Raw genomic sequence first — 24,633 nt, 5'->3', positions numbered from 1 at the left:
CCCAAAGTGCTGAGATTACAGGCGTGAGCCACTGCGCCCGGCTGGGGTGAATTCTTTCGCTCCCTTTTTCCTTTCCCTTTTTTTTGTTAATAACCCCCCCTTTTTTTTTTAGGATGGAGTCTCGCCCAGGCTGGAGTGCGGTGGCGCGATCTTGGCTCACTGCAACCTCCGACTCTCGGGTTCAAGCAATTCTCCTGCCTCGGCCTCTCGAGTAGCTGGGATTACAGGCACTCGCCACCATGTCTGGCTAATTTTTGTATTTTCAGTAGAGATGGGGTTTCACCACGTTGGCCAGGCTGGTCTTGAGCTCCTGACCTTAGGTGATCCACCCGCCTCAGCCTCCCAAAGTGCTGGGATTACAGGCATAAGCCACCTTGCCTGGCCTACTCCAATGTTTTATTAAGCATGTGTAAGACCATGAGGGACAGCAAATTTGATAAGGCTTCTCAGGCAATCATATGATTCTGTGGGAGGGGTACCCATGTAAATGGGGCCCCTTTAGCCTTCAGATTTACCATGACCTGCGTTATGGACATATTAGGTAGGAGAATATCCTGGTCATTATAAAGCTAGTTCCATATGGCTTGCATATGAAGCATATCAACTGTTTCATCTGCGGTGCTCTACTTGGTATTTTATAGGGAGAGGCAGGAAGTCCCGTTCTCAGGGCAAACCTTACAGTGGCATTTATTTGGTCCACTAGGCTGGTTGTTCTCTCAGGAATAACTTCCTGTGCATTTAGATCACATACATTCATCAGTGATTGTTTAATAGTGAGCTTTGGGTCCTGCATTAACCCAAACAAGCTCTTTCATTCTGTAGCATTTAAAATTAAGGATTTTGTCCTTAAAATGGTCATTTTTACAGTCCCTTACTATAAAAGTTTCTCCAGAAGCTGATGATACCAATCTATGAAACAGAACAGTTCCTTTACATTATATCCTCTGGTTTTAATAGTTACTTGGTTGTGCCCTTCCCCAACATTGACTATCTTCTTGGTAACCACAGGCCTCAGAGGTAACTTTATTTGTCCTGGCTTACTTTTTCTTTTTATCCATTTAGTTTTATTTGTACAGTTTTTCCTTTATTTTAAAGTGATGCTTAAATAGTCTCTTAACTAGGAAAAAAATTTACATTTTCTTCAGCAAAAAACACATCCTCGTGTTTGTTTATTTATTTTTGAGACAGTCTTGCTCTGTCGCCCAGGCTGGAGTGCAGTGGCATGATCTTGGCTCACTGCAACCTCCGCCTCCTAGGTTCAAGCGATTCTCCTGCCTCAGCCTCCCGAGTAGCTGGGATTACAGGCATGCGCCACCACGGCCAGCTAATTTTTGTATTTTTAGTAGAGATGGGGTTGCACCATGTTGTCCAGGCTGGTCTCGAACTCCTGACCTCAGGTGATCCACCCACCTCGGTCTCCCAAAGTGCTGAGATTATAGGCATGAGCCACCGCGCCTGGCTGTTTGTTTGTTGGTTTGTTTATTTTTGAGACAGAGTCTTTCTCTGTCACCCAGGCTGGAGTGCAGTGGCACTCATGATCTGCCTGCTTTGGCCTCCCAAAGTGCTGGGATTACAGGGGTGAGCCACTGTGCCTGGCCTTTTTTTTTTTTTTTTTTTTTTGATATGAAGTCTCACTCTGTTGCCCAGGCTGAAGGGCAGTGGTGTGATCTTGGCTCATTGCAGCCTCCATCTCCCAGGTTCAAGTGATTCTCGTACCTTAGCCTCCCAAGTAGTTGGGATTACAGGCACACATCATCACGCTTGGCTAACTTGTATTTTTAGTAGAGGCGGGGTTTCACCATGTTGGCCAGGCTGGTCTTGAACTTCTGACCTCAAGTGATCTGCCCGCCTCAGCCTGCCAAAGTGCTGGGATTAAGGGCAGGAGCCACTGTGTCCGACTGTTAATTTATGAGTACTCTTTACCTGTAAGTCAATCTGGTACCTTGTGGCCAAAAACACATAACAGAATATGTGTACATATACCTAAACACACATATATATACACTCATACAAAGTTCCTGTAGTTTATGCTTCAGAACTCTAGCCATGAGATATTAATAGAGACTTACCAGTTTGCAAACAATAGCAAAAAGAAACGGTTGGATGCAAACAGTGGATTTTATCTCAGTAGAAAAGTAACAGCAGACTTAAAGCAGGCTGAAAAGAAAGCAGAGAGATAGAGAACTTAGGAACTTTATAGTTGCAGATTGACTTTCGGGCTCTGAATTTTTCTTGATGTAATTTGCCCATCAGTTTAAAATGTGCACAAGAACAGACCTATAATGTGTAACCAGCTGCAGTATTGGAAAACCTGGCATGCCCTTCCATTACACAACCACTTTCAAGTAGAGGGGTCATAAAACCAAACAGGGTGCCTGAGAGAGACCACTCTGCTTGTGTTTTTTCATTCCTAAATTATTTGTTTCCCACATTTTTTCTGAAAAGGAGGAACTGAGCTGTGCCTTAAGGTTTAGTGGAGTGGGTCAAAGTGTGCTGGTTGTGGGTGGGACTCCATAGTGTGTCACCAATGAGTCATTTCTGCCCTTTTATGTGTCTCAGTTTCTCTTTCTGGAGGTCCAGCACCACGAGGAGGGCTCAAAGTGAGGAATGAGGCTGGGTGCCTTGGGTCATGCCTGTAATCTCAACACTTTGGGAGGCCGAGGTAGGTGGATCACTTGAGGTCAGGAGTTCGAGACCAACCTGGCCAATATGGTGAAAACCCGTCTCTACAAAAAATACAAAAATCAGCCGGGTGTGGTGGCACGCACCTGTAATCCCAGCTACTCGGGAGGCTTGGACAGGAGAATTGCTTGAACTAGGGAGGCAGAGCTTGCAGTGGGCCGAGATCCCGCCATTGCACTCCAGCCTTGGCGTCTCAGTGAGACTCCGTCTCAAAAAAAACAAAACAAAACAAAAAAAACAATGACCAGCTCCTGTATGCACTTCCTGGACAATAATTTTTTAAACTAATTTTCTCGAGAATTCCCTGTAGGGCTACTACACGTTGTAGGGGGTCAACCCTGCAGGCACTTCCACTTGGCCCCCAGTCACCCAGGGACGCCTTTTGGTTGGAAAGAGCAAAATGCCCTTTCTTTCTGGAGCTGAGGAAACTCAGTCTGTCATCTATGAAAATGACAGTTCAGTTCCTCACACAAATGTGCACACGAGCCAATCGAGATTCATTGCAGGAGGAAAGGCAATGAGAAGACTCTTTAGAATGCACCTCTGGGCCAGGTGTGGTGGCTTATGCCTATAATCCTAGCACTTTGGGAGGCCAAGGCAGGTGGATCACTTGAGCTCAGGAGTTCAAGACCAGCCTGGCCAACATAGCAAGACCCTGTCTCTACAAAAAGTACAAAAATGAGCTGGGTATGGTGGCACACATCTGTAGTCCCAACTACTCTGGAGGCTGAAGAGGAGGATTTCTGGAGCCTGGGAAGTTGAGGCTGCAGTGAGCCATGATGGTGCCAGAGGACTCCAGCCTGGGTAACATAGCAAGACTCTGTCTCAAAAAAAAAAAGAAAAAAATAGTAATAGTAAGAATGCACCTCCGAACTAGAATTAGGATCCTAGACAACAACTTCCTAGGAGCTTAGCTAAACCAGCTAAGACCACTTCCTGTAAACTGTCCTCAGCCACTCTTAACTTTGTAGCTCTCATCTGCCATTACACATGCCAAGGTCAGATCCTCTCATGGTACAAGGTAATTTCTGGTATCTCCAAAAGTCAGAGTCAGGTAGTGCAATACAGGAAAGCAGAACTGTAGACCTAAAAGAATCTGCCTATCACTCGTGAAAACTCCATAAAGAAAACAGGACATCCCAAACAGTGGCAGGTGGTGCCTTTGTTCTGAGTTCTTTAAGGGGTTCGGGTCATTAGAAGGCTTCTCTAGATTTTTTTTTGGCAGCAAAGATGGGGAAGGGGAAGGGGAAGTAGGAGTAAGGTGGAAGAAAAGACAGGAAGCAAAGACAGAAACCACGTGCATGGTTTTGTTTTGTTTTTCCTTTTTGCTGCTGCAAGGAATTTTAGCCAATTAGGAGGCCTTGTTCCCCATAATTTGTAATTCTCATTCAGATTTGGCCAAGTCGGTTAGAGTTGGAGCTGGTCAAACCCGATGGGAGAAAGACCAGAACAACAACAAAAACCCAACAATATGATTACTGAGTGCTCCAATGGTAAGGTGAAATTAAGACCAGCTGATTGTTAATTGTAACTTTAGCCGAATGAAAGCCCAGTTCATCTACTTACCTAGGAATGGGTCTCAGGTTGAAGACTGCTCTCTACTGTGCTACAAGCAGGAAAAAACTCAAACTCCAGAAAGGAGTTAGCTGCCTTCCATCATTATGGAAGCAGGAAAACTTGCCTTCCTTGTTGGAGCAAGTAAAACTTCAGAAAAAGGAGTTGTACAACAAAATAAACTTTAGATCTTGACCAAATTTTGGGAGATCAGGGATTCTGTGGTGTGGGGCCTCCCAGGCCTCAGCCAATTATCCTGTTGGTTTGAGAGTAAAGATAGATCAAGCTGGTACCAAGCACCAATAGGCGATTTGTCAAAGGTCAGGGGCACTTGCACTCAGAAGCCCTTTCAGGTTGCCAAATGTAAACCCAAAATATTTGAGATAGGTTTCAGTGAATTTAGAAAGTTTATTTTGCTGGGGTTAAGGATGCAGCCACGACATAGCCTCAGGAGGTCCTGATGACATGTGCCCAGGGTGGTCAGGGTACAGCTTGCTTTTATACAATTTAGGGAGACATAATACATCAATCAATATATGTAAGATTTACATTGGTTTAATGTGGAAGGGTCAGACAACTCGAAGTGGGGGCTTCCAGGTCATAGGCAGATTTTAAAGACATTCTCATTGGCAGTTGGTTGAAAGTCACTGTCGGTAGAAAGGAATGTCTGGGTTAAGACAAGGGATTGTGGAGACCAAGGTTTTATCCTGCAGATGAAACTTCCAGGTAGCGGGTTTTAGAGAAAATAGATTGTATATGTTTCTTATCAGACTTAAAGTCTGCATTAATGTTGATGCTAGAGGGGTGTGATGAGGCATGTCCTACCCCCACTTCCCTTCATGGCCTGAACCAGTCTTCCTGGTTAAATTTTAGAATGCCCTGGCCAAGGAAGGAGTGTATTCAGATGGTTTTGGGAGCCTTTGAATTTTTATTTTTGTTTTACACAGATATAACTTAAGAAAAGGTGAAGCATCACTTCTACAATGTTTCCCATGCAATTTAACATGTCAAATAAACCTAATTAAAAAAATTAATCAGAGAGAAGTTCAGGAAAACCTAGTTATTTTTAACATCTCTCTTTTTAAAAGTTGAAAAAACAAGCCCTTTGAGACTTTCCAGGGGCCCTCTGGAAAAATCTCAGTTTGAGATCAAGATTTTATTTAGGATTTGATTTTGAGAAGGCAAAACGTCAAAAGGTTTGAACGTTTGATTAAATAGGGTCCCAGGTCACTTTTTTAAAAGAAGACTTGGTTCTCTTAAATAAGAATATGATAAAGCACCGGAAATTACTCCAATAAGACACAGAATCTTTGTTTCCTAGGCAGATTACTTAAAAAGTAAAGAAAAATCTTTTACACAGTCTCTCATGAAGAGCAGACTAGTAGTCCAAGAAATTTAGTCCCTTGAGAGAGAAAATTGAACTCTAGTTTTACCACACTATTACTATTTACTACACTATTACTAGTTTTACTACACTATACATCAGTACACTATTGATATTAAAGCTTATTTTAAAACCTCGTAAATAAACCCATTCAGTCTTAGCCAGCTCGACCATATAAAATACGAGTTTTTTTCTCTTGTTTTTTTCTTCCACATTTCCTTTACAACTTCATATATTCCTTCAGGTTTTTGTCCTTTCCTCTTTCTCATTCTGGAACAACCTTTCAACAACCTCTTAAACAACTACAAAAACATATTTTGCATTCCTTGGATACTTTTCATACAGAGTTGTTTCCCTTCACGCTTATTGCTTCTAGTAGTTTTGTTTACGTATATAAATTATTTTTAACAATCTTTATTTTACAGGGAAATCTAGGAAGTAGACAGTCATGAATTGTCTGTCACATACCAGCATTTTTTTTAGCAGATTAGTAAATTTTATGAATATAGCATCTCACATGTTCTAGAGATATAAATTTCTTCATAATAAAACTTCTCAATGTTGTCAAAAGTAGATGTTTACTAAGAGACCCAAATATCTTTAGTTTCTCTATAAAAATAAGTACTAAAAGCATATATAATTTAAACTTATGTTTAGTAACTGTTTCAGTATTTTATTTTACTTAGAACAATCTATATATTTAATGAATACCTGTCAGTTAGTATAACTTAAGGTTTCAAATTACCAAACAGATTTTGGAAATGACTTTTTAAAAATTTTTTAAACAGCCTTTGAGCAAATAATTTTTTCTTTTAAAAAAATTTGTACTTTTAGGCCAGGCGCGGTGGCTTATGCCTGTAATCCCAGCACTTTGGGAGGCTGAGGTGGGCGGATCGCCTGATGGTCAGGAGTTTGAGACCAGCCTGGCCAACATGGTGAAACCCTGTCTCTACTAAAAATACAAAAATTAGCCTGGTGTGGTGGCGGGCGCCTGTAATCCCAGCTACTCGGGAGGCTGAGGCAGGAGAATTGCTTGAACCCAGGAGGCAGAGGTTGCAATGAGCCAAGATCGCGCCACTGCACTCCAGCATGGGTGACAAAGCGAGACTTTGTCTCAAAAAACAACAAACAAAAAAAATTTTTTTTGTACTTTTTTTTTTTTTTTTTGAGAAGGGGTACTGTATGTTGCCCAGGCTGTTCTCAAAATTCCACCCTCAGGCAATCCTCCCGCCTCAGCCTCCTGAGGTAGCTGGGCTTATAGGCACGCACCAGGGCCTGTCTTATTTCTACTTTTAAGACTTATGAAACACAATTATTGTTGAAATAGTTTGTCAGAACAGAGACTCAATTTGATTAAAATCACATCTGTAAATTTATGATCTTAAACATCTAATAAATATATTAGCTTATTTTATCAGTAAGCCCAATAAATAAAATATGTAAATAAATATAAATACAAATAAAATATCAATAAAGTATACATATAAAATAAATGTCTGCATTATACTTAATTTGGAAAACTGAAGACATTGAAGACATATCTTTTAATAAATCAACAATATTATTTTTGTTGTGTTTTTGTCACCTAGGCTGGAGTACAGTGGTGCAATCACCGCTTACTGCAGCCTTGACCTCCTGGGCTCAAGCAACCCTCCCACCTTTGCCTCCCAAGTAGCTGGGACTACAAGTGTGCACCATAACCTAGCTAATAAATCAACAATATTAAACTATTTTTTTCTTTTTTCTATGTCCTGCAGGCATTAACTCCAAAAACACATACATTTAAAAAATATTTAAGTTAGTTTTCTATATTTTTGAGAGTTTCGGGACTACTTAATTTAAGTGCTTATTTTCTCTAAGCCCATTATTTAGAATGGAGCTCTTTTATTAATTGGGTAATACCATCTGGAGGTAGGAAAATATCACATGTGCATAATATATATACACATATACAGACAAAAGTAGAGAATATTATGACTTTCACTCTAAAAATTTAGTCTTTAGTCAGGCATAAATACAGTGATACAGAATTCACTAGTTTAAGAGTCTGTTCTTGTCTTTGCCTCACTTTATTTTTTTATCTGAATTATTTTTCTAGTGGATAGAACAAATTGCTCAATATGAGGGCTAAAGCTTTTTACCAATATTTGCAGAGGAGACTTTTAAGCCTTTGTTTTGTCTTGTTGTATTTATGGAGGATGTAGACTAAATTCTGTTCCCAGTTATCATTTTTAGCCCCAGGTGGTTGCTTTCAAGGTCCCTGAGTCCCCTTCAAGATCTCCTTAGGGAAGGAGCAGGATGCCTATAATTCCAGTGACTACAGGGACTTGAGGAGGTGGAGTCTGAAGGGATGGGTCTCAGAGGAGCCAGCTTGGGAGATATTTAGGTTTTCTCACAGAAGCCGTTGAAGTGCTGGGCACGGTGTCTTTGCACCTATAATTCCAGTTACTCAGGAGGTGGAGGCAGGAGGATCACTTGAGTCCAAACCCAGAAGTTGGAGACCAGCCTGGGCAGCATAGCAAGACCCTGTCTCTTAAAGCAAAATTTTAAAAATGAAGCCATTGAAGTTCTAAATTATGCTTAGTAAAGTTATGCCAATAAGAAAGGAAGGGAAAGAGCTAGTGCTGCCGTGGCAGAGCATATAGTCAGCAGGGTTTTGACAAGGAAGGGTTTCAGTTGACTGAGAAATTCCCATGAGAAGAGCAGGATCAAGTGTAGAGAACCGAGAAGCCTTGAAACAAAGAGCCAGGGAGAACTTCTAGCCTAAGAGGAGTACAGAGAGGCTCAAAACCAAAACTGGGAAGAAGAGTTCCAGCCCAACGAGTTCCTTCCAAACAAAGAAGCCTTAGATTCTAACCCAGCTTCAGAGTGCATAGTCATTCAAAACGTGACTGAAATAATAAACCTTTTTATTTATGGCTTACCCGTGGATGCAATAGGTGTTCCCAAAAAGTGTGTAGAAGATGGAGCCTCTGTTCCAAAGTCACTCCCAAAGATATCCAAAGAGAGAAGAAATAAAAATCTTTTTTGCTGCAGGCAATAAGAATAGTGTTTGTCAATTCCAGATCAAGGCAGATTCAGTTAAAATAAAAAAAAAAGAATGATGTTTGTGAAAACTTGTGTCCGTGGCCTTCAACAAAAGTGAGATACTTTTGACACTGGGTAGGTGATGCTGAAATGGGATTCGTCAGTACTAGCAAGGCAGCAAGGAAAGAGATGACGCAGGCCGTTATGGACTGAGATCTTTTATTTAGACAGACTCCCTTGAGAGCTGGCATGGTCCATAGGAAAGTATCTCAGGCCCCCAGGCCACTGGCTGCCTGCCTGCAGACATAGACCCACTGGCAGGTAGAAAACCAGTAACAAGAGTGCAGTCACTGGATCCAAGCCAAGGTCTCAGGACACAAAATGAAACAAACAGGACACTATGGCTATCCCTGAGAAGGAAAGGATCTATTGTAAGAGTACTTGAACCAAGAGTGACAGTACCCAAAGAACTAGTTCCCAAAGTGTTTCCTCCTATAAATCTAGATTTTGGAAAATCCCTTTTAGAAAAGGAAAGCAGAAGCTCTTAACATCCTTACTCAGCTGGACCCCGAGATTTAGGGTCTGACAGGTAATATGTTTATTTTCACTGGCTGGGTCATAGGTCCTGGGATTTCAGTTGCAGTTTCCAGAACAAGCAGGAAATCCCAGCCATCCCAACCTCACTGACAAATCTGTTGGGAGGAAAACTTTCCCTCCTCCCACTTGGGTTTAGTTGTTGGGGACCTGCACATTATCCGATAATAGGCAGGTTGACAGGAGAAAAGACAGGGTTTATTTATGTGTGTCATGGGAGTGCTCAGTGATGAGTAATTCACTCAATAGTCAGAGATAAAATGTTTATACAGTAGTTCCCCCTAATCCCCTATGGATTAATATGGGATTCCTCTATGTTCCAAGACCCCAGTGGATGATCAAAACCGTTGATAGTACTGAACCCTGGCCAAGGAATGCTAAGGTCACTTTTTCGCTTAAAGGAAGCACTTTATGGCTTCTCTTTGGCATATCCAAGTTGCCAGCATCACTATTTTTGTGCTTTGGGAACATAACTAAGTAAAACAAAGGTTACTTTAACACAGGCACTGTGACACTGAAATAATTGACCTGATAACTGAGAAGGCTACTAAGTTACCTTGGGCAGCATATACAGCGTGGATACCCAGAACAAAGGGAGGATTCATGTCCAGGTCAGGAAGGAGTGGGAGGGTGCAAGACTTCATCACACTACTCAGATTGGCGCACAATTTAAAACTTATGAATTCTTTCTGGAATTTTCCAATTAATATTTTCAGTTCTTCACTGACCATGGGAAACTGAAATCAGGGAAAGCCAAACTGCAGATAAGGAGGAACTATTGTTTACCAACTTAAAATGGAGGAGAGAGGTTTAGGGCTTCAATCGGAAGGTGTAGATGGTTCTGTTGGCCTTTTTGCTGCCAATGGCAATGGGCAGACTCTCTATGGCAGCTGAATTCTAGGAAACTCCCACGGAGAGAGGGTTAATGACAGCTGGGTTTTCCAGAGGGAAGTTGGATAAGGGAAGTTCAGGTAATATGTCCTTCTGCGGCTGGGCACAGTGGCTTACATCTGTAATCCCAGCACTTCGGGAGGTGGAGGCGGGTGGATAGGTTGAGGCCAGGAGTTCAAGACCAGCCTGGCAAATGTGGCGAAACTTTGTCTCTACTAAAAATACAAAAATTAGTCATGGTGGCGTGTGCCTGTAGTCCTAGCTACTTGGGAGGCTGAGGTACGAGAATCACTTGAACCTGGGAGATAGAGATTGCAGTGAGCCCACATCGTGCCACAGCACTCCAGCCTGGGTGACAGAACGAGACTCTGTCTCAAAAAAAAAAAAAAAAAAAAATCTTTCTGCATCTTCAGTTCAAATTACTTTTATTTAAACATAATCTTTATTCCAACTCTGTGGATCTAAGTAGGTGCCCTAATATTGAAATCTTTCTAAAATACATTAAAACTCTTACCTGGGACTTTCGTTATTTTAACAGCTTTATTGCTGTATAATGGGGATATAGTAAACTGTACATATTTAAAGCATATAATTTGATAAAGGGACATATGAATGTATCCACGAAACTATCAACATGATATTCAACATGATAGTGAACATATCTATCACTCCCAAAAATTTCTCCAGTGTCCCTTTAAAAATTTCGCCCTCTGATTCTCCCCAAACCATCCCTGTCAGGAAACCAGTGATCTTTTTGTCACTGTAGATTTGTTTACATATTCTAGAGTTTTATATAAATGCAATCATACAATACTCTTTTTTGGTCTAGCTACCTTCACTCAGCATAATTATTCTTGAGATTCATTCATGTTTCTTGTATCAATAGTTCATTCCTTTTTATTGCTGAGCATTAGTCCATTGTATGATATAATAAGGCTGATATGACTATTTGCATATGTTTGTAAAACTGCCATGGCAAAATTGTGACGGTAAAAGAAGTTTGACATGGCTGACTCTGTCTTGGTTCTAACCTCAAAGCTATCTTTGCTCATTCCTGGGTATAGGCCAAGCTAATGATGGGAAGAATTTAGTTTATAGTTTAACCTGAAAGCAAGGGTAATATTCCTTTCCTAAAACTTAACCCCTTCCTTGTTCAGGGACCGAAAACCACTTTTGTCAGACTAATGAAAGGCCACAAGATTAGGATTATGTGAGGGGTCTGAATTCTGCTAAAATATAGGCATAGTTTTTATAATCCTTTCCTGCTCAGGAGTCCTGTGGCCAGAGGCGACAGGATTTGTGACTTTCCCAAGTGCTCCTGTAGATAACATCACTAATGTAGAACCTAAGATTGGTCTTTTGAGACTTTTTCAAACTTTCTGGCAACCGACTGATCCCCACCCAGAACCGTGACTCTTGACTCAGCTGGTCCTGTGGCCCCACCCAGAGGCAGATTCAGCCCACAAGGAACGTTTTCCATACATCTATGATTTCATCCTTAACCAATCATTAGCACTCATTCTCTAGCCCCCTGCCCATCAAATTTTCCAGGAAAACTCTGCCTAGCTTCTGAGTTCCTGGAGAGACTGATTTAAGTGATAACTCCAGTTTCCCTGTGTTGCTGGCCATGTATTAATTAAATTCTTTCTTTACTGGACTGCTGCAATCTCAGTGAATTGATTTTGTCATGCAGTGGGCAGGAAGGACCCACTGGGCGATTACGTTTCTATGGATGTATGCTTTCATTTTTCTTAGGTAAATACCTAGGAGTGAAATGGTTGAACATAATGGAAAGTGTATGTTCAACTTTTAAAGAAACTGATAAACTGCAGGAGTGATGGTGATAACTGCACCATTTTGTGCTCCTACTAACAGTTCATAATAGTTTCAGTTCTTTGACCTCCTTGCCAACAATTGAAAAATATTGAGGTTAGTTTCTTTTTTTTTGAGATGGAGTCTTGTTGTGTTGCCTAGGCTGGAGTGCAGTGGCATGATCTCAGCTCACTGAAACCTCCACCTCCTGAGTTTAAGTGATTCTCCTGCCTCAGCCTCCTGAGTAGCTGGGATTGCAGGGGTGTGCCACCATGCCTAGCTAAGTTTTGTATTTTTAGTGGAGACGGGGTTTCACCTTGTGGGCCAGGCTGATCTTGAACTCCTGACCTCAGGTGATCTGCCAGCCTCGGCCTCCCAATGTGCTGGGATTACAGGTGTGAGCCACCATACCCAGCCTAGTTTTTATATTTCTGAGAGTTTTAGGATTATTTATGTAAGTATTTCTTTTTCTTTTCTTTTCTTTTCTTTTCTTTTTTTTTTGAGACTGAGTCTCATTCTGTTACCCAGGCTGGAGTGCAGTGGCGCAATCTCAGCTCACTGCAACCTCCACCTCCTGGGTTCAAGCAGTACTCCTGCCTCAGCCTCACGAGTAGCTGGGACTACAGGTGCACGCCACCACGCCACCTAATTTCTTTTGTATTTTAGTAGAGACAGGGTTTCACCATGTTCCCCAGGCTGGTCTTGAACACCTGAGCTCAGTCAGTCTGCCCACCTCGGCTTCCCAAAGTGCTAGTATTACAGGTGTGAGCCACTGTGCCCGGCTGCATTTATTTTTCTTTGAGCTATTTAGAATAGAGCTCTTATTAATTGGTTAATACCATTTGGAGGTAGGAAAATACCACATATACATACTATCTGTACATACAAACCATTCAATAATTCTAATAGATGTGTAGTAGTACCTCATAGTTTTAAAATAATTTTTAATTTTTAATTTTTGTGGGTTACATAGTAGGTGTATCATTATAGTTTTAATTTGCATTTCTCTAGCAACCTGAAATAATCAAAATCCACTTTAAAGAGTCTATTCGGGCCGGGTGCGGTGGCTCATGCCTGTAATCCCAGCACTTTGGGAGGCTAAGGTGGGCGAATAACAGGGTCAGGAGTTCGAGACCAGCCTGGCCAACATGGTGAAACCCCATCTCTACTAAAAATAAAAAAATTAGCTGGCAGGTACCTGTAATCTCAGCTACTTGGGAGGCTGAGGCAGGAGAATCACTTGAACCCAGGAGGTGGAGGTTGCAGTGAGCTGAGATTGCGCCACTGTACTCCACCCTGGGGGACAGAGTGAGACTCTGTCTCAAAAAAAAGAGTTTATTTCAGTGAAAAACTGGGAATAGCCATCCGGGAGACTCCAGAGAAATGGAGTCATTGCTCTGAAATAAGTTTTTGCTTACATAGGCAGAAAAGAAAGAAGTTTGGTAGGAGTATAACATTTTCTATACAAGGCTGGTTTATGAGTTATAGCAGATTAATTAGTTACATTTTGCATTTTTCCCTCCCATGGCTTGTTTTGTTTTCTTTATAGCTGGTTTTCATTTTCTTTCCAATTTAAAAGAATGTATTTAACATTCTGTCTTATTGTGATAGTCATGAAGTCTTTGTGTGAGAAAGGTAAGAGGGAAGTTAATCTATAATGAAGATCAACAGTGAAGAGAGGAGTCTTCCCTGGCGTCTTTTAGTCATTTGCAACATTTTATAAAACTGTAGGTAAAGATAAAGGATAGTATTACTCTAGAGGGCAGGCTAAACCATTATGCTTCACTCTCTCTCTCTTTTTTTTTTTTTTTTTTTTTTTTGAGACAAAGTCTCGCTCTCTCGCCCAGGCTAGAGTGCAGTGGCACGATCTTGGCTCATTGCAGCCTCCGCCTTCCAGGTTAAAGCAATTCTCCTACCTCAGCCTCCTGAGTAGCTGGGATTACAAGGGTGGGATTACAATAGTTTTTCTGTTTTTAGTAGAGATGGGGTTTCACCGTGTTGCCCAGGCTAGTCTCAAACTCCTGACCTCAAGCGATCCACCCGCCTCGGCCTCCCAAAGTGCTGGGATTACAGGCCTGAGCCACCATGCCCAGCCTGATAAAGGATAGTATAATCAAAGAAATAGGTTTGCAGCTGCCTAGGTTATAGCTACTTGTCATGTGACTTAAGCCCTATAAATCACATGAGTTTAAGGCTCAAAATAATTTGGCGTTCCAGCAGCTAAGATTTTGAATTACTTATTTCCACATCTCTAATGACTGAGTTCTGTTTATGTGCTTATTAATCATTCCCGTATTTCTTTGGTGAAATGTCTATTTAAATGTTTTGCTGCTGGGTGTGGTGGCTCATGTCTGTAATCCCAGCACTTCGGAAGGCTGAGGCAGGAGGATTGCTAGAGCTGAGGTTGAGGATTGCCAGAAGTTCCTCTCTCTCTTTCTCTCTCTCTCTCTCTGTCTCTCTCGATCGATCCTCCCACCCCAGCCTCCCTGGTACCTAGTAGCTGGTACTAGAGGCATGTGCCACTGTACCTGGCTTGTCTTTGCATTTTTTAACTTCTTTTCTTTTGAACTGCATAAGTTTTCAGTTTTGATGAAGCTCCGTTTATTAGTTTGTCCTTTTATTGGTTGTGCTTTCGGTGTTGTATCTAATAATTCTTTGCTAACCAAAGCTTTCAAAGAGTTCTCTTCTGTTTGTTTTTTTCTACAAGCTTTATAATTTTAGCTTTTACTTTTTGTCTTTGATTCATTTTGAGTTTGTGTGTGTGAGAGTTACAATTTTAATGCATTCTCAATAGGGACAAGAATTGATTTTTTTTTTTTTTTTTTTGAGATGGAGTTTTGCTCTTGTCACCCGGGCTGGAGTGTGATGGCACGACCTCGGCTCACTGCAACCTCCGCCTCCTGGGTTCAAGTGATTCTCCTGTCTCAGCCTCCCAAGTGGCTGGGATTACAGGCGCCCACCACCACGCCAGGCTAATTTTTTGTATTTTTAGTAAAGACGGGGTTTCACCGTGTTAGCCAGGCTGGTCTTGAACTCCTGACCTCAGGTGATCTGCCTGCCTTGGCCTCCCAAAGTGCTGGGATCACAGGCGTGAACCACCATGCCTGGCCTGATTCTTAGGGAATGAAAGAATATTACTGTTTTTACATATAAAGCGCGGGTATATGTAGCACATAAACAGATACACAGTTTATCTGTGGTATTACCGTTTCATGAGGGAAGGCACAATTAGGTTGAAAATGTCTAGAAAGGTTCCTTAGGGGTGCAACAATGAAAAGTTGAGAAACAAGGTCTAATTTATACTCTGAATGTTGGTACACAATTGTCCCAGTCCCATTTGTCCAAGAGACTATCCTTTCTCCCATTGAATTGCCTTATCAGCTTTGTTGAAAATCAGTTGGTTGTTTATTTCTGGACTGTGAATTCTGTTCCACAGATCTGTATCAGACAACTTGGTTATAATATCACATATAGTAGATAGAATAATTGTTCAGATGCATTAAATGTTAGCACCTCAAAATTAATTCCTTGTAAAAAAATTTTTTTTTTTTTGAGATGGAGTCTCACTCTGTTGCCCAGGCTGGAGTGTAGTGGCGTGATCTTGACTCACTGCAACCTCTGCCTCCCAGGTTCAAGCGATTTTCCTGCCTCAGCCTTGAGAGTAGCTGGGATTACAGGTGCGTGCCACCACGCCTGGCTAATTTTTTGTATTTTTGGTAGAGATGGGGTTTCACCATGTTGGCCAGGCTGGTCTCAAACTCCTGACCTCGTGATCCGTCCGTCTTGGCCTCCCAAAGTGCTGGGATTACAGGCATGAGCCACTGTGCTCAGCCCCATGTAACTTTTACTTGAAAGAAAGTGCATAGTTTTTTTTTTTGTTTGTTTTGTTTTTTGAGATGGGGTCTCGCTCTGTCGCCAGGCTGGTGTGCAGTGGTGCGATCTCAGCTCACTGCAACCTCTGCCTCCCGAGTTCAAGCAATTTCCCTGCCTCAGCCTCCCAAGTAGCTGGGACCACAGATGCACGCCACCACGCCCAGGTAATTTTTTGTGTTTTAGTAGAGATGGGGTTTCACCATGTTGGCCAGGATGGTCTCGAACTCCTGACCTCAAGTGATCCACCCACCTTGGCCTCCCAAAGTGCTGGGATTATAGGCGTAAGCCACCACGCCCGGCAAGAAGGTGCATAGTTTTAATTGAAGGAAGATGGATGTGTGTGTGTGTGTGTGTATGTGTGTGTGTGTGTGTAAAATCTTTTTAAGGGATGTGGTCTCGCTTGTTGGCCAAGAATGCAGTGGGGTGTTTATAGCTCACTGCAGCCTTGAACTCCCACCTCAGCCTTCTGAGTAGCAGGGATTACAGGTGTAGGTTTATGACCTGCTTCATAGGAGACTTTGGGGGTGATTTGTGAGAGTGGTCTTTCTGCTTCTGTTTTCTAAAATGCCTAGATGACATATTTTGGGGTAGCACCTCCTGTACCCCATCAACTCCATGAAACTATGTAGCTTTATAACTGTAAAATATTGCCATCTAATTTGAATAAAGTCCTATCTTTTATGTATAAGGATAGAATTTTCAGTCTTTTTTGTGACTGTGGTTTCTGTTTTTTGCCAAAGATGCTTAACTCAGTTTTTGGATTGACCCCATTGCTGGTTAAGTTGGAGTCTGCAGAAATTAATGTTAGCCGTAAAGTCTTTGTCTCCTTTTTTTCATTACAAAAAAATTATGTGGCAATAGTCTATAAAATCTTTGTCTTAAAGACAAATCAGCAAGAGGAAACTTATAAAGAAAGGAAAAGGACATGCCACCCACCGGTGTTTTACTGAGTTTCTTTGACGTAAAAACACAAGCAAACTATTCTTTTTATTTTAGGAATTTGAGTTTATTGTTAAATCCATTCTCTAATAAACCAAACTCTTTTCTTCATTCCTGTTAAGAGTTGTAAATAAAGATTTGCAAAGTATTATTTGCCCTTGGAAAAGCAGAGAACTACTCATGGAATAACCCTAAGTGAGGGAAAGAAGAAAAAAAAATGTTTCTTGAGTGCCTACAGTGTGCTTAGTACTATTGCATGCTTTAGAATATTTTCTTATTTGAATCTTGTGACTGTCATTTAAGATTAGTATTATTAGCTGCTTTTGAAAACAGATGAAATGAAGGCTCATTTTAAGTTCAGGGGTACATGTGCAGGTTTGTTATATAGGTAGACTTGTGTCATGGGGGTTTGTTATACAGATTATTTCATCACCCAGGTATTAAGCCTAGTACCTTTTAGTTATTTTTCCTGATCCTCTTTCTCCTCCCACTCTCTACCCTCTGACAGGCCCCAGCATGCGTTGTTCCTTTCTTTGTGTCCACAAACCCCGTTTTCTGTATTGTGGTTTCTTTCTTTCTTTCTTTTTTTTTTTGAGACGAAGTTTTGCTCTTGTTGCCCAGGCAGGAGGGCAGGGGCGCGATCTCGGCTCACCACAACCTCTGCCTCCTGGGTTCAAGCTATTCTCCTGCCTCAGCCTCCCGAGTATCTGGGATTACAGGCACTTGCCATCACGCCTGGCTAATTTTTGAATTTTTAGTAGAGACAAAGTTTCACCATATTGGCCAGGCTGCTCTTGAACTCCTGACCTCAAATGATCCACCCGCCTTGGCCTCCCAAAGTGCTGGGATTACAGATGTGAGCTACCTTTCCTGGCCACAAATGTTTATTTTTATTTAGTACACAGTCATAATGTATGAATTATCTGATTTTTGTACTCACATGTAGACAATTCTATCATAGATTTTCTGGGAACAGACCTTATTTTCATTATCCTGCTGTCAGAATGTGTTAGATCATAGATGTTTGGTTTTATAAATTTATATATTTTTATGTTTCTGTAGTTTTAGTAGTTTTTTTAGAGAAAACTTTTTTCATAGTATTTATTTATAATGACTTTAATATTGTATAGTCATACCATATTGTTTAGTAGACAGTTGGATTGTTTCTAGACTTTCTTGTAGATAGTACTTCAGTTCGTGCTTTTGTACAGTTTTTGCATCTGTTGAGTTATTTATTCGGGCCTTTTCTCAGAGGTGGGGTTATTAGATTAAAGGCCGTGAACACTGATTTTATTTTGTCATGTTGCTTTCCATGCAGATTTTTTACTTTATACTTAACTCATTGTACTAGTTTTACTGCTCTTAGTTAGCATTGTTTATTTTTGCTCATTTAGTTATAAATAGTGACTTAAGAGTGTTTACATCTCCTTTTGTTTTATTACTGTTTATGATGGTTTCACCATGTGCTTATTATTTGTACATTCTCTCATGTGAATTGTCTTTTCGTATCATTTGCGTATGTATGCATGGAAATCTTGATGTCTTATATAAAAATAATGATATTAGCCTTTTTTCAGTAACTTGTAAAGATTATCAGGAAAGGAAATAATGCTAGGACAAGGAAAGGAGGGTCCATGTTCAATGGAAACCTTAATAGTATATATAGCTATGAATACTTGAGAAAGAAAATTTTTATTTTTAGGAAATAATACATGAGTAACAGGAATAAAAGGGGAGGCACTTAATATTTATTGAAACCCTAGTTAGTTTTAAACCTTAGGGCAGGCATTTTATAAATGTAATTTAATTTTTATAAGACTACTAGCTAGATATTTCCCCATTTTACAGATAAGTAAACTGAGACAGAAAAATTAAGCAACTTTTCCAAAGACACACATCTTGTTCATAAAAGCTCTATTACTGAATTGGCTAATTTCTTCATGGCTGTGACATATTACCCATAATCCACATATTTTGAATCTGGAAACTCATGTCCTTTAATTATGTTGGGAATGAAGTTTTTGGTGTTGCAAAAAAAGAATTAACGCCGTGACAAATAATCTCTCAGCAAGGTGAGCTTTACTTTTTGCAGAAAGGGTGCTACTCAAAGCTGTCCAGCCACGAGAGCACACCAAACAAAGGAGACAGTTATTTATAACCTGACACGTCTACCCTACTGCTGTGTCCAGTTTCCATTGGCTGGAATAGGACTTCAAATTTTACACTTTACCCGATTGGCTGTTAGTTTAAAACTTTTTTAACTGGGTAAGGGGAACAGAACAAAGAAAAGGAAGTTGCCCAGGGATAGTTAAGGAAACATCTCCAAATAAGGAATGGCATGGACTATGGACTGGGGCTTGTCTAGTTTTGTCCAGGCATGCCAGAGCAAGCTAGGACAGCTGATTTGGAATATGTGTGTGTGTGTGTGTGTGTGTGTGTGTGTACACACACACTAATAGTGGATAGCAATCTTATAGTAAGAAATTGTGACTTTTTATAATCTTTGAAGAAGAACTTTCCCATTTCTCACAATCCCTTCTCTTTTTATTTTATACTTCTTCTTCAAATTTGTTTAGCATGTTTTGACTTTGTTGTTTGGCCTGATCCTCTGGAAGGAGCAGTCTTTCTGAATACGGTGGCGGGGGAGTTGGGGATAGATTAGTAAGGGTAGTAGTGACGAGTTTCTGCACTAACCTTCGAGTACAAGGTATGATACACCAACAAGAAGGAGTATACTTAATACAGTAGCTAAGGAGGTGAGAATTGAAGCGATAGTTTCCTTTCATCTGCCAGACTAACTCTTTTACCAGTTTGAAATGGGGTTACTAATGTCAGAATTTTTAGCTAATTCATCTGATAGGGCGGTAAGTCCTTGTAGAGCTTGGGTTATGCTCCCATTGGGGGCAGTGTTATTTGGAATAAATGTACAGCACTGGGTTTTAATCATTACACAGACACCTCCCTTTTTAGCTAACATCATGTCTAGGGCTTTCCTATTTTCCCAAGCCATTTGACTGGTAGACCCTAATTGCTCTGCAATTCCTTTCTTTCCCCCTCGGGAGGTAACCTTCCTCCCATGCCTTTCCCTTCTGGAGGTTCTTTGCACTCGTTCAGCCCCGCTGCCAGAAGTAGACCACCAAGGAAGTAGTTTATCACCCTTTGCAACATTTCCTACCTTGGCTCTCGGGCGAGGTTACCTGGTTGAGGCCCGTGATATCTGCGGCTTGGTAAGCCACTCCTTCTTTTTGGCGTTACTGAGAGTCCAGATAGATTGCTCGCACCAGGTGTGTCCTGGCTCTCTTCTCCCGGGGGCTGCCGCAAAGGGCAGTGGGCCGCCTCCCCACGAGGGAGGGCAAGAGACTGCCCTAGAGGGGAAAGGTAGCCCCACGTTGGAGCACCAAATTGTTGGAAATGAAGTTTTTGGTGTTGCCTAAAAAAGGAATTAATGTGGGAACAAATGATCTCTCAGCAAGGTGAGCTTTACTTTCTGCAGAAAAGGTGCTACTCAGTAGCTGTCCAGCCACCAAACAAAGGAGACAGAGTTATTTATAACCTGACACATCTACCCTGCTGCTGTGTCCAGTTTCCATTGGCTGGAATAGGACCTCACATTTTACACTTTACCTGATTGGCTGTTAGTTTAAAACTTTTTAAATTGGGCAAGGGGAACAGAACAAAGAAAGAAAAGGAAGATGCCCAGGGATAGTTAAGGAAGCATCTCCAAATACGGAATGGTATGGACTATGGGCTGGGACTTGTCTAGCTCTGTCCAGGCATGCCAGAGCAAGCTAGGACAGCTGATTTGGAATATATATATACTAATAGTGGATAGCAATCTTATGGTAAAAAGTTGTGACTTTTTATAATCTTTGAAAAAGAAGTTTCCCATTTCTCACAATTCTGAGAAATCTTTTTGTATAATTTATTGGATAATTTCCTCCATACCGTATTTTTCCCTGTTCTAATTTTGAAACTCCTGTTATTCATGGTTGGACCTTCTTGCTTGATTTCTTTAATTTTCTTCCTTTTTTTCTTTTCTTCTATTTTTATCTTTTTGCCTTTTTGGCTATCATTATAGAAATTTTCTCAACTACCCTGCTGTGTTAATTTTTCATTTCTGCTATTTTATTTCCAGATATTAATTTCTCATTTGTCTTTAATGTTCCTTTAAACAAGTAGGGAGTTGGTACTTGTTATGTAGGTGGTCTCTTGTTTATTTCTGATAATGTTAATTATAGGTCATATTTTGAATTTTAAAAAACTCCCTGAATTGTTTGTTCCTGTGAATTTCTATTTTTTTCCTATTTATTTTGTTCTCTTTCACATTGGAGTTTTCTTCAAATATTTAATGCTTCTTTACTGTTATTTATATTTAAGAGTGATACACTAAGAGGTTGATTAGAGGCCTTGTGAGTATGGGCATAGCTTAAGGCCTACTGAACTTAGTCATATGATGCTGAGGTATATACCTTACAGTCAGTATCTGTTAAGTTTATTTTCCTGGTCGGATTGCTCCTCAGAGAGGAATTTTCCACTACTTCTGCTTGGAAGTCCTGCTGCCAGTGTTCTTGGAGCCTGTTGTATAATAAAGAATGTGGTTGGCCTTTGCCCCTGGTTCCTAGGACAGAGGCTTTAAGTCCTGGAATTTCTTCAGTGATAGGAGTGTCTTTATTTTTGACACTAGGCCCCTCAGATCATACTTTATAGTTTTTGCCAACCAGGTGACTGATAGTGAGCCCCTAGATAGTTTATGCTAATGAATGACACAGGATGGGGATTGGTAACTCCAGAAAGACTGTGATTAAGGAGTTGGGGCTTTCACCCATGCAGTATCACCCTGACCTCCGGGGAGGATAAGGTGGGGCTGGAGATTGAATTAAATCATGTGACCAGTTATTCAATCATTCGTACCTGCGTAATGCAGCCCCAGTAAGATCTCTGGACACTGAAGTTTGGGTGAGTTTCCCTGGTGAACAGTACTCTGTGGGAACCCCTGAATCCCTGGTGAACGGTACTCTGTGTATATTGTTATTGCATCTGTGTGATAGGTGGGTGATTTGTCCTGACTCCACAAGGAAAGGCCACAGAAGCTTCACATTTGGGCCCCTCCCAGACCTTACCCCAGGTGTCTCTTATTTTCACTGGTCCTGATTTATGTCCTTTTTGCTATAATAAAACTATAATTGGGCTGGGTGTGGTAGCTCATGCCTGTGATCCCAGCACTTTGGGAGGCCAAGGCAGGTGGATTACTTGAGGTCAGGAATTTAAGACCAGCCTGGCCAACATGGTGAAACCCCATCTCTACTAAAAATACAAAATTAGCTGGGTGTGGTGGCACGCACCTGTAATCTCAGCTACTTGGGAGGCTGAGGCAGGAGAATCACTTGAACCCAGGAGGCGGAGGTTACAGTGAGCTGAGATCATGCCACTGTGCTCTAGCCTGGGTGACAGAGTGAGACCCTGTCTCAAAAAAAATATATATATATGTATATATTACACACACACACACACACACACACACACACATATATATACATATATATACACACACACATATATATATTTGTAAGTATAGGACTTTCCTGAGTTCTATGTGTTGTTCCACCAAATTATTGAACCTGAGGGGGTAGTGGGAACCCCTGAATTTATAGCCAGTTTTTTGTTTTGTTTTGTTTTTTTGAGATGGAGTCTCACTCTGTTGTCCAGGCTGGAGTGCAATGACACCATCTCGGCTCACTGCAACCTGGGCCACCCTGGTTCAAACAATTCTCCTGTCTCAGCCTCCTGAGTGGTGCACACCACCATGCTCGGCTAATTTTTGTATTTTTAGTAGAGATGGGGTTTCACCATATTGGTCAGGCTAGTCTTGAACTCCTGACCTCAGGTGATCTGCCTGCCTCGGCCTCCCAAAGTGCTAGGATTACAGGCGTGAGCCACCGCGCCCAGCCTGGCCAGTTGTTTAGAAGTGAAGTTGGCTTGGGAACCCTCAAGCTTGTGATTAGTGTCAGAAATGGTATCCTCTTTTAGAAGGATAGTACCCTAAACTTGTAAAGTTAGGCCTAAGTCTTGGTAGTTTGTATCAGAATTACCTTGCAAAGTCAAAGGAGAAAAGAGGCCTGGGCACTCTGTCGTCAGCATGTAGAATTGCACTTTACCTACCAGTTTTCAGAATGAGTCTCTTTCTCTCAGTTGTGCTTGAGATCCTTGAGTCCAGACCCCTCTGCTTCACTCTCCAGAATGGAAAACTACAGTCTTCCACCAGGGTTGGTGATGGGATGGTGGCTGGGCCAAGTAAGCCGATTTTCAACCTTTTCTTCAGTTTCCAACCTGTTTTCCAAAATCCAACAGATTTTTGATCTGTTTCCCTACTTTCAGTCGGAAGTAGATAGTGTTTCCCATTTCTTATTTCTCTGGAGTTATCCAGTGGGAATTGCTTGCTTCTTAGCTGCCATAGCAGTCATATCACTTAAATGTTGCAATAATTTGTTACTCTTTTCTGTTCTTTCTCTCATCTCTTTCCCTATATTTTCTTTTTTCTTTTTTCAGACAGGGTCTTGCTCTGTTGCCTAGGCTGGAGTGCAATGGCGTGATCATGGCTCACTGCAGTCTTGATCTCTTGGGCTCTAGCAGTCCTCCCGTCTCATACTCTCTAGTAACTGAGACTACAGGCATGGAGCCACCATGCCTAGCTAATTTTTTATAGAGATGTGGTTTCACCATGTTGCCCAGGCTAGTCTCAAATGCCTGGGCTTAAGCAATCCGCCCCATTTGGCCTCCCAAAGTGCTGGGATTATAGGCGTGAGGCACTACACCCCGGTCTTATATTTTTCATTTTTGTGTTTGTAATAAAGAATTGAGGCTGGGAGTGGTGGCTCACGCCTGTAATCCCAGCACTTTGGGAGGCCGAGGTGGGCAGATCACGAGGTTAGGAGTTCAAGACCAGCCTGACCAACATGGTGAAACCCCGTCTCTACTAAAAATACACCCCGGTCTTATATTTTTCATTTTTGTGTTTGTGATAAAGAATTGAGGCTGGGCATGGTGGCTCAGGCCTGTAATCCCAGCTACTCAGGAGGCTGAGGCAGGAGAATTGCTTGAACCTGGGAGGTGGAGGTTGCAGTAAGCTGGGATCATGCCACTGCACTCTAGCCTGGCCAACATGGTGAAACCCTGTCTCTAGTAATACAAAAATTAGCCAGGCATGGTGCTGCATGCCTGTAGTCCCAGCTGCTTGGGAGACTGAGGTGGAAGAATCGCTTGGACCTGGGAGGTGGAGGTTGCAGTGAGCCAAGATCGCGCCACTGTACTCCAGCCTGGGCAACAGAGCGAGACTCCGTCTCAAAAAAAATTAAAAAAAAAGAATTGAGGGATTGAGCACTTTTTCTGTACCCTTTGTTACCTGACTTTTATGTTTTTAGCTAGTTGACTTTAGAGTGTTTAAGATCTACATAAATATTCTGTTGATATTTAGAATAGCAGGTGGCTGAGTGCTATTCATTTTGCTGTAGATGAGTTATAATTAAAAATTTTGAAATTACTGTGATCAGGTTTTTATTAATATGGAAGCATAAACATGGAAATAAAATTTTATGTAAAATTTTTCTGAAATATTTTTTAATTTTGTAATTTCAAGATGGCAATTTCTGATAAAATATGTCATTTATTAGAGGAGACTGTTTGGATTAACAGTGTGATCTGTCTGCTAGGCCTAGATACCAAATAGGACCTTCACAAAAACCAGAGCTAAAACTACTTCAAAAGAGAAAGTAATAGATGTCATCTGTAGGCCTCCCACTAGACTGTAAGCACAGTAAGAGTGCGTATCTCAGCATAGTATAGGGCTTTGTGGACACTTAGTAAAAATTTGGTGATCACGA

At 41.3% G+C, this 24,633-nt stretch overlaps 1 protein-coding gene across 3 annotated transcripts in view; it reads left to right on the top strand.

The window, feature by feature from the left end:
* Nucleotides 1-24,633, top strand: part of COMMD1 (copper metabolism domain containing 1) — a 245,162-nt gene that overhangs the window by 50,485 nt on the left and 170,044 nt on the right. Inside the window, exon 1 of one of the 3 annotated variants that reach the window (XM_063696169.1) lies at nucleotides 19,964-19,983. The exons of the other annotated variants lie outside the window; for them this stretch is intronic. The gene's annotated coding sequence lies outside the window, so the exon portion shown is untranslated. Of the gene's footprint in view, nucleotides 1-19,963; nucleotides 19,984-24,633 lie in introns of those variants that run through there. 3 annotated transcript variants of the gene reach the window in all.

This window comes from Gorilla gorilla, chromosome 12 (genome assembly GCF_029281585.2).
Source record: "Gorilla gorilla gorilla isolate KB3781 chromosome 12, NHGRI_mGorGor1-v2.1_pri, whole genome shotgun sequence".
Lineage (NCBI taxonomy): Eukaryota > Metazoa > Chordata > Mammalia > Primates > Hominidae > Gorilla > Gorilla gorilla.
This window is presented reverse-complemented; position numbering and strand designations above follow the sequence as displayed.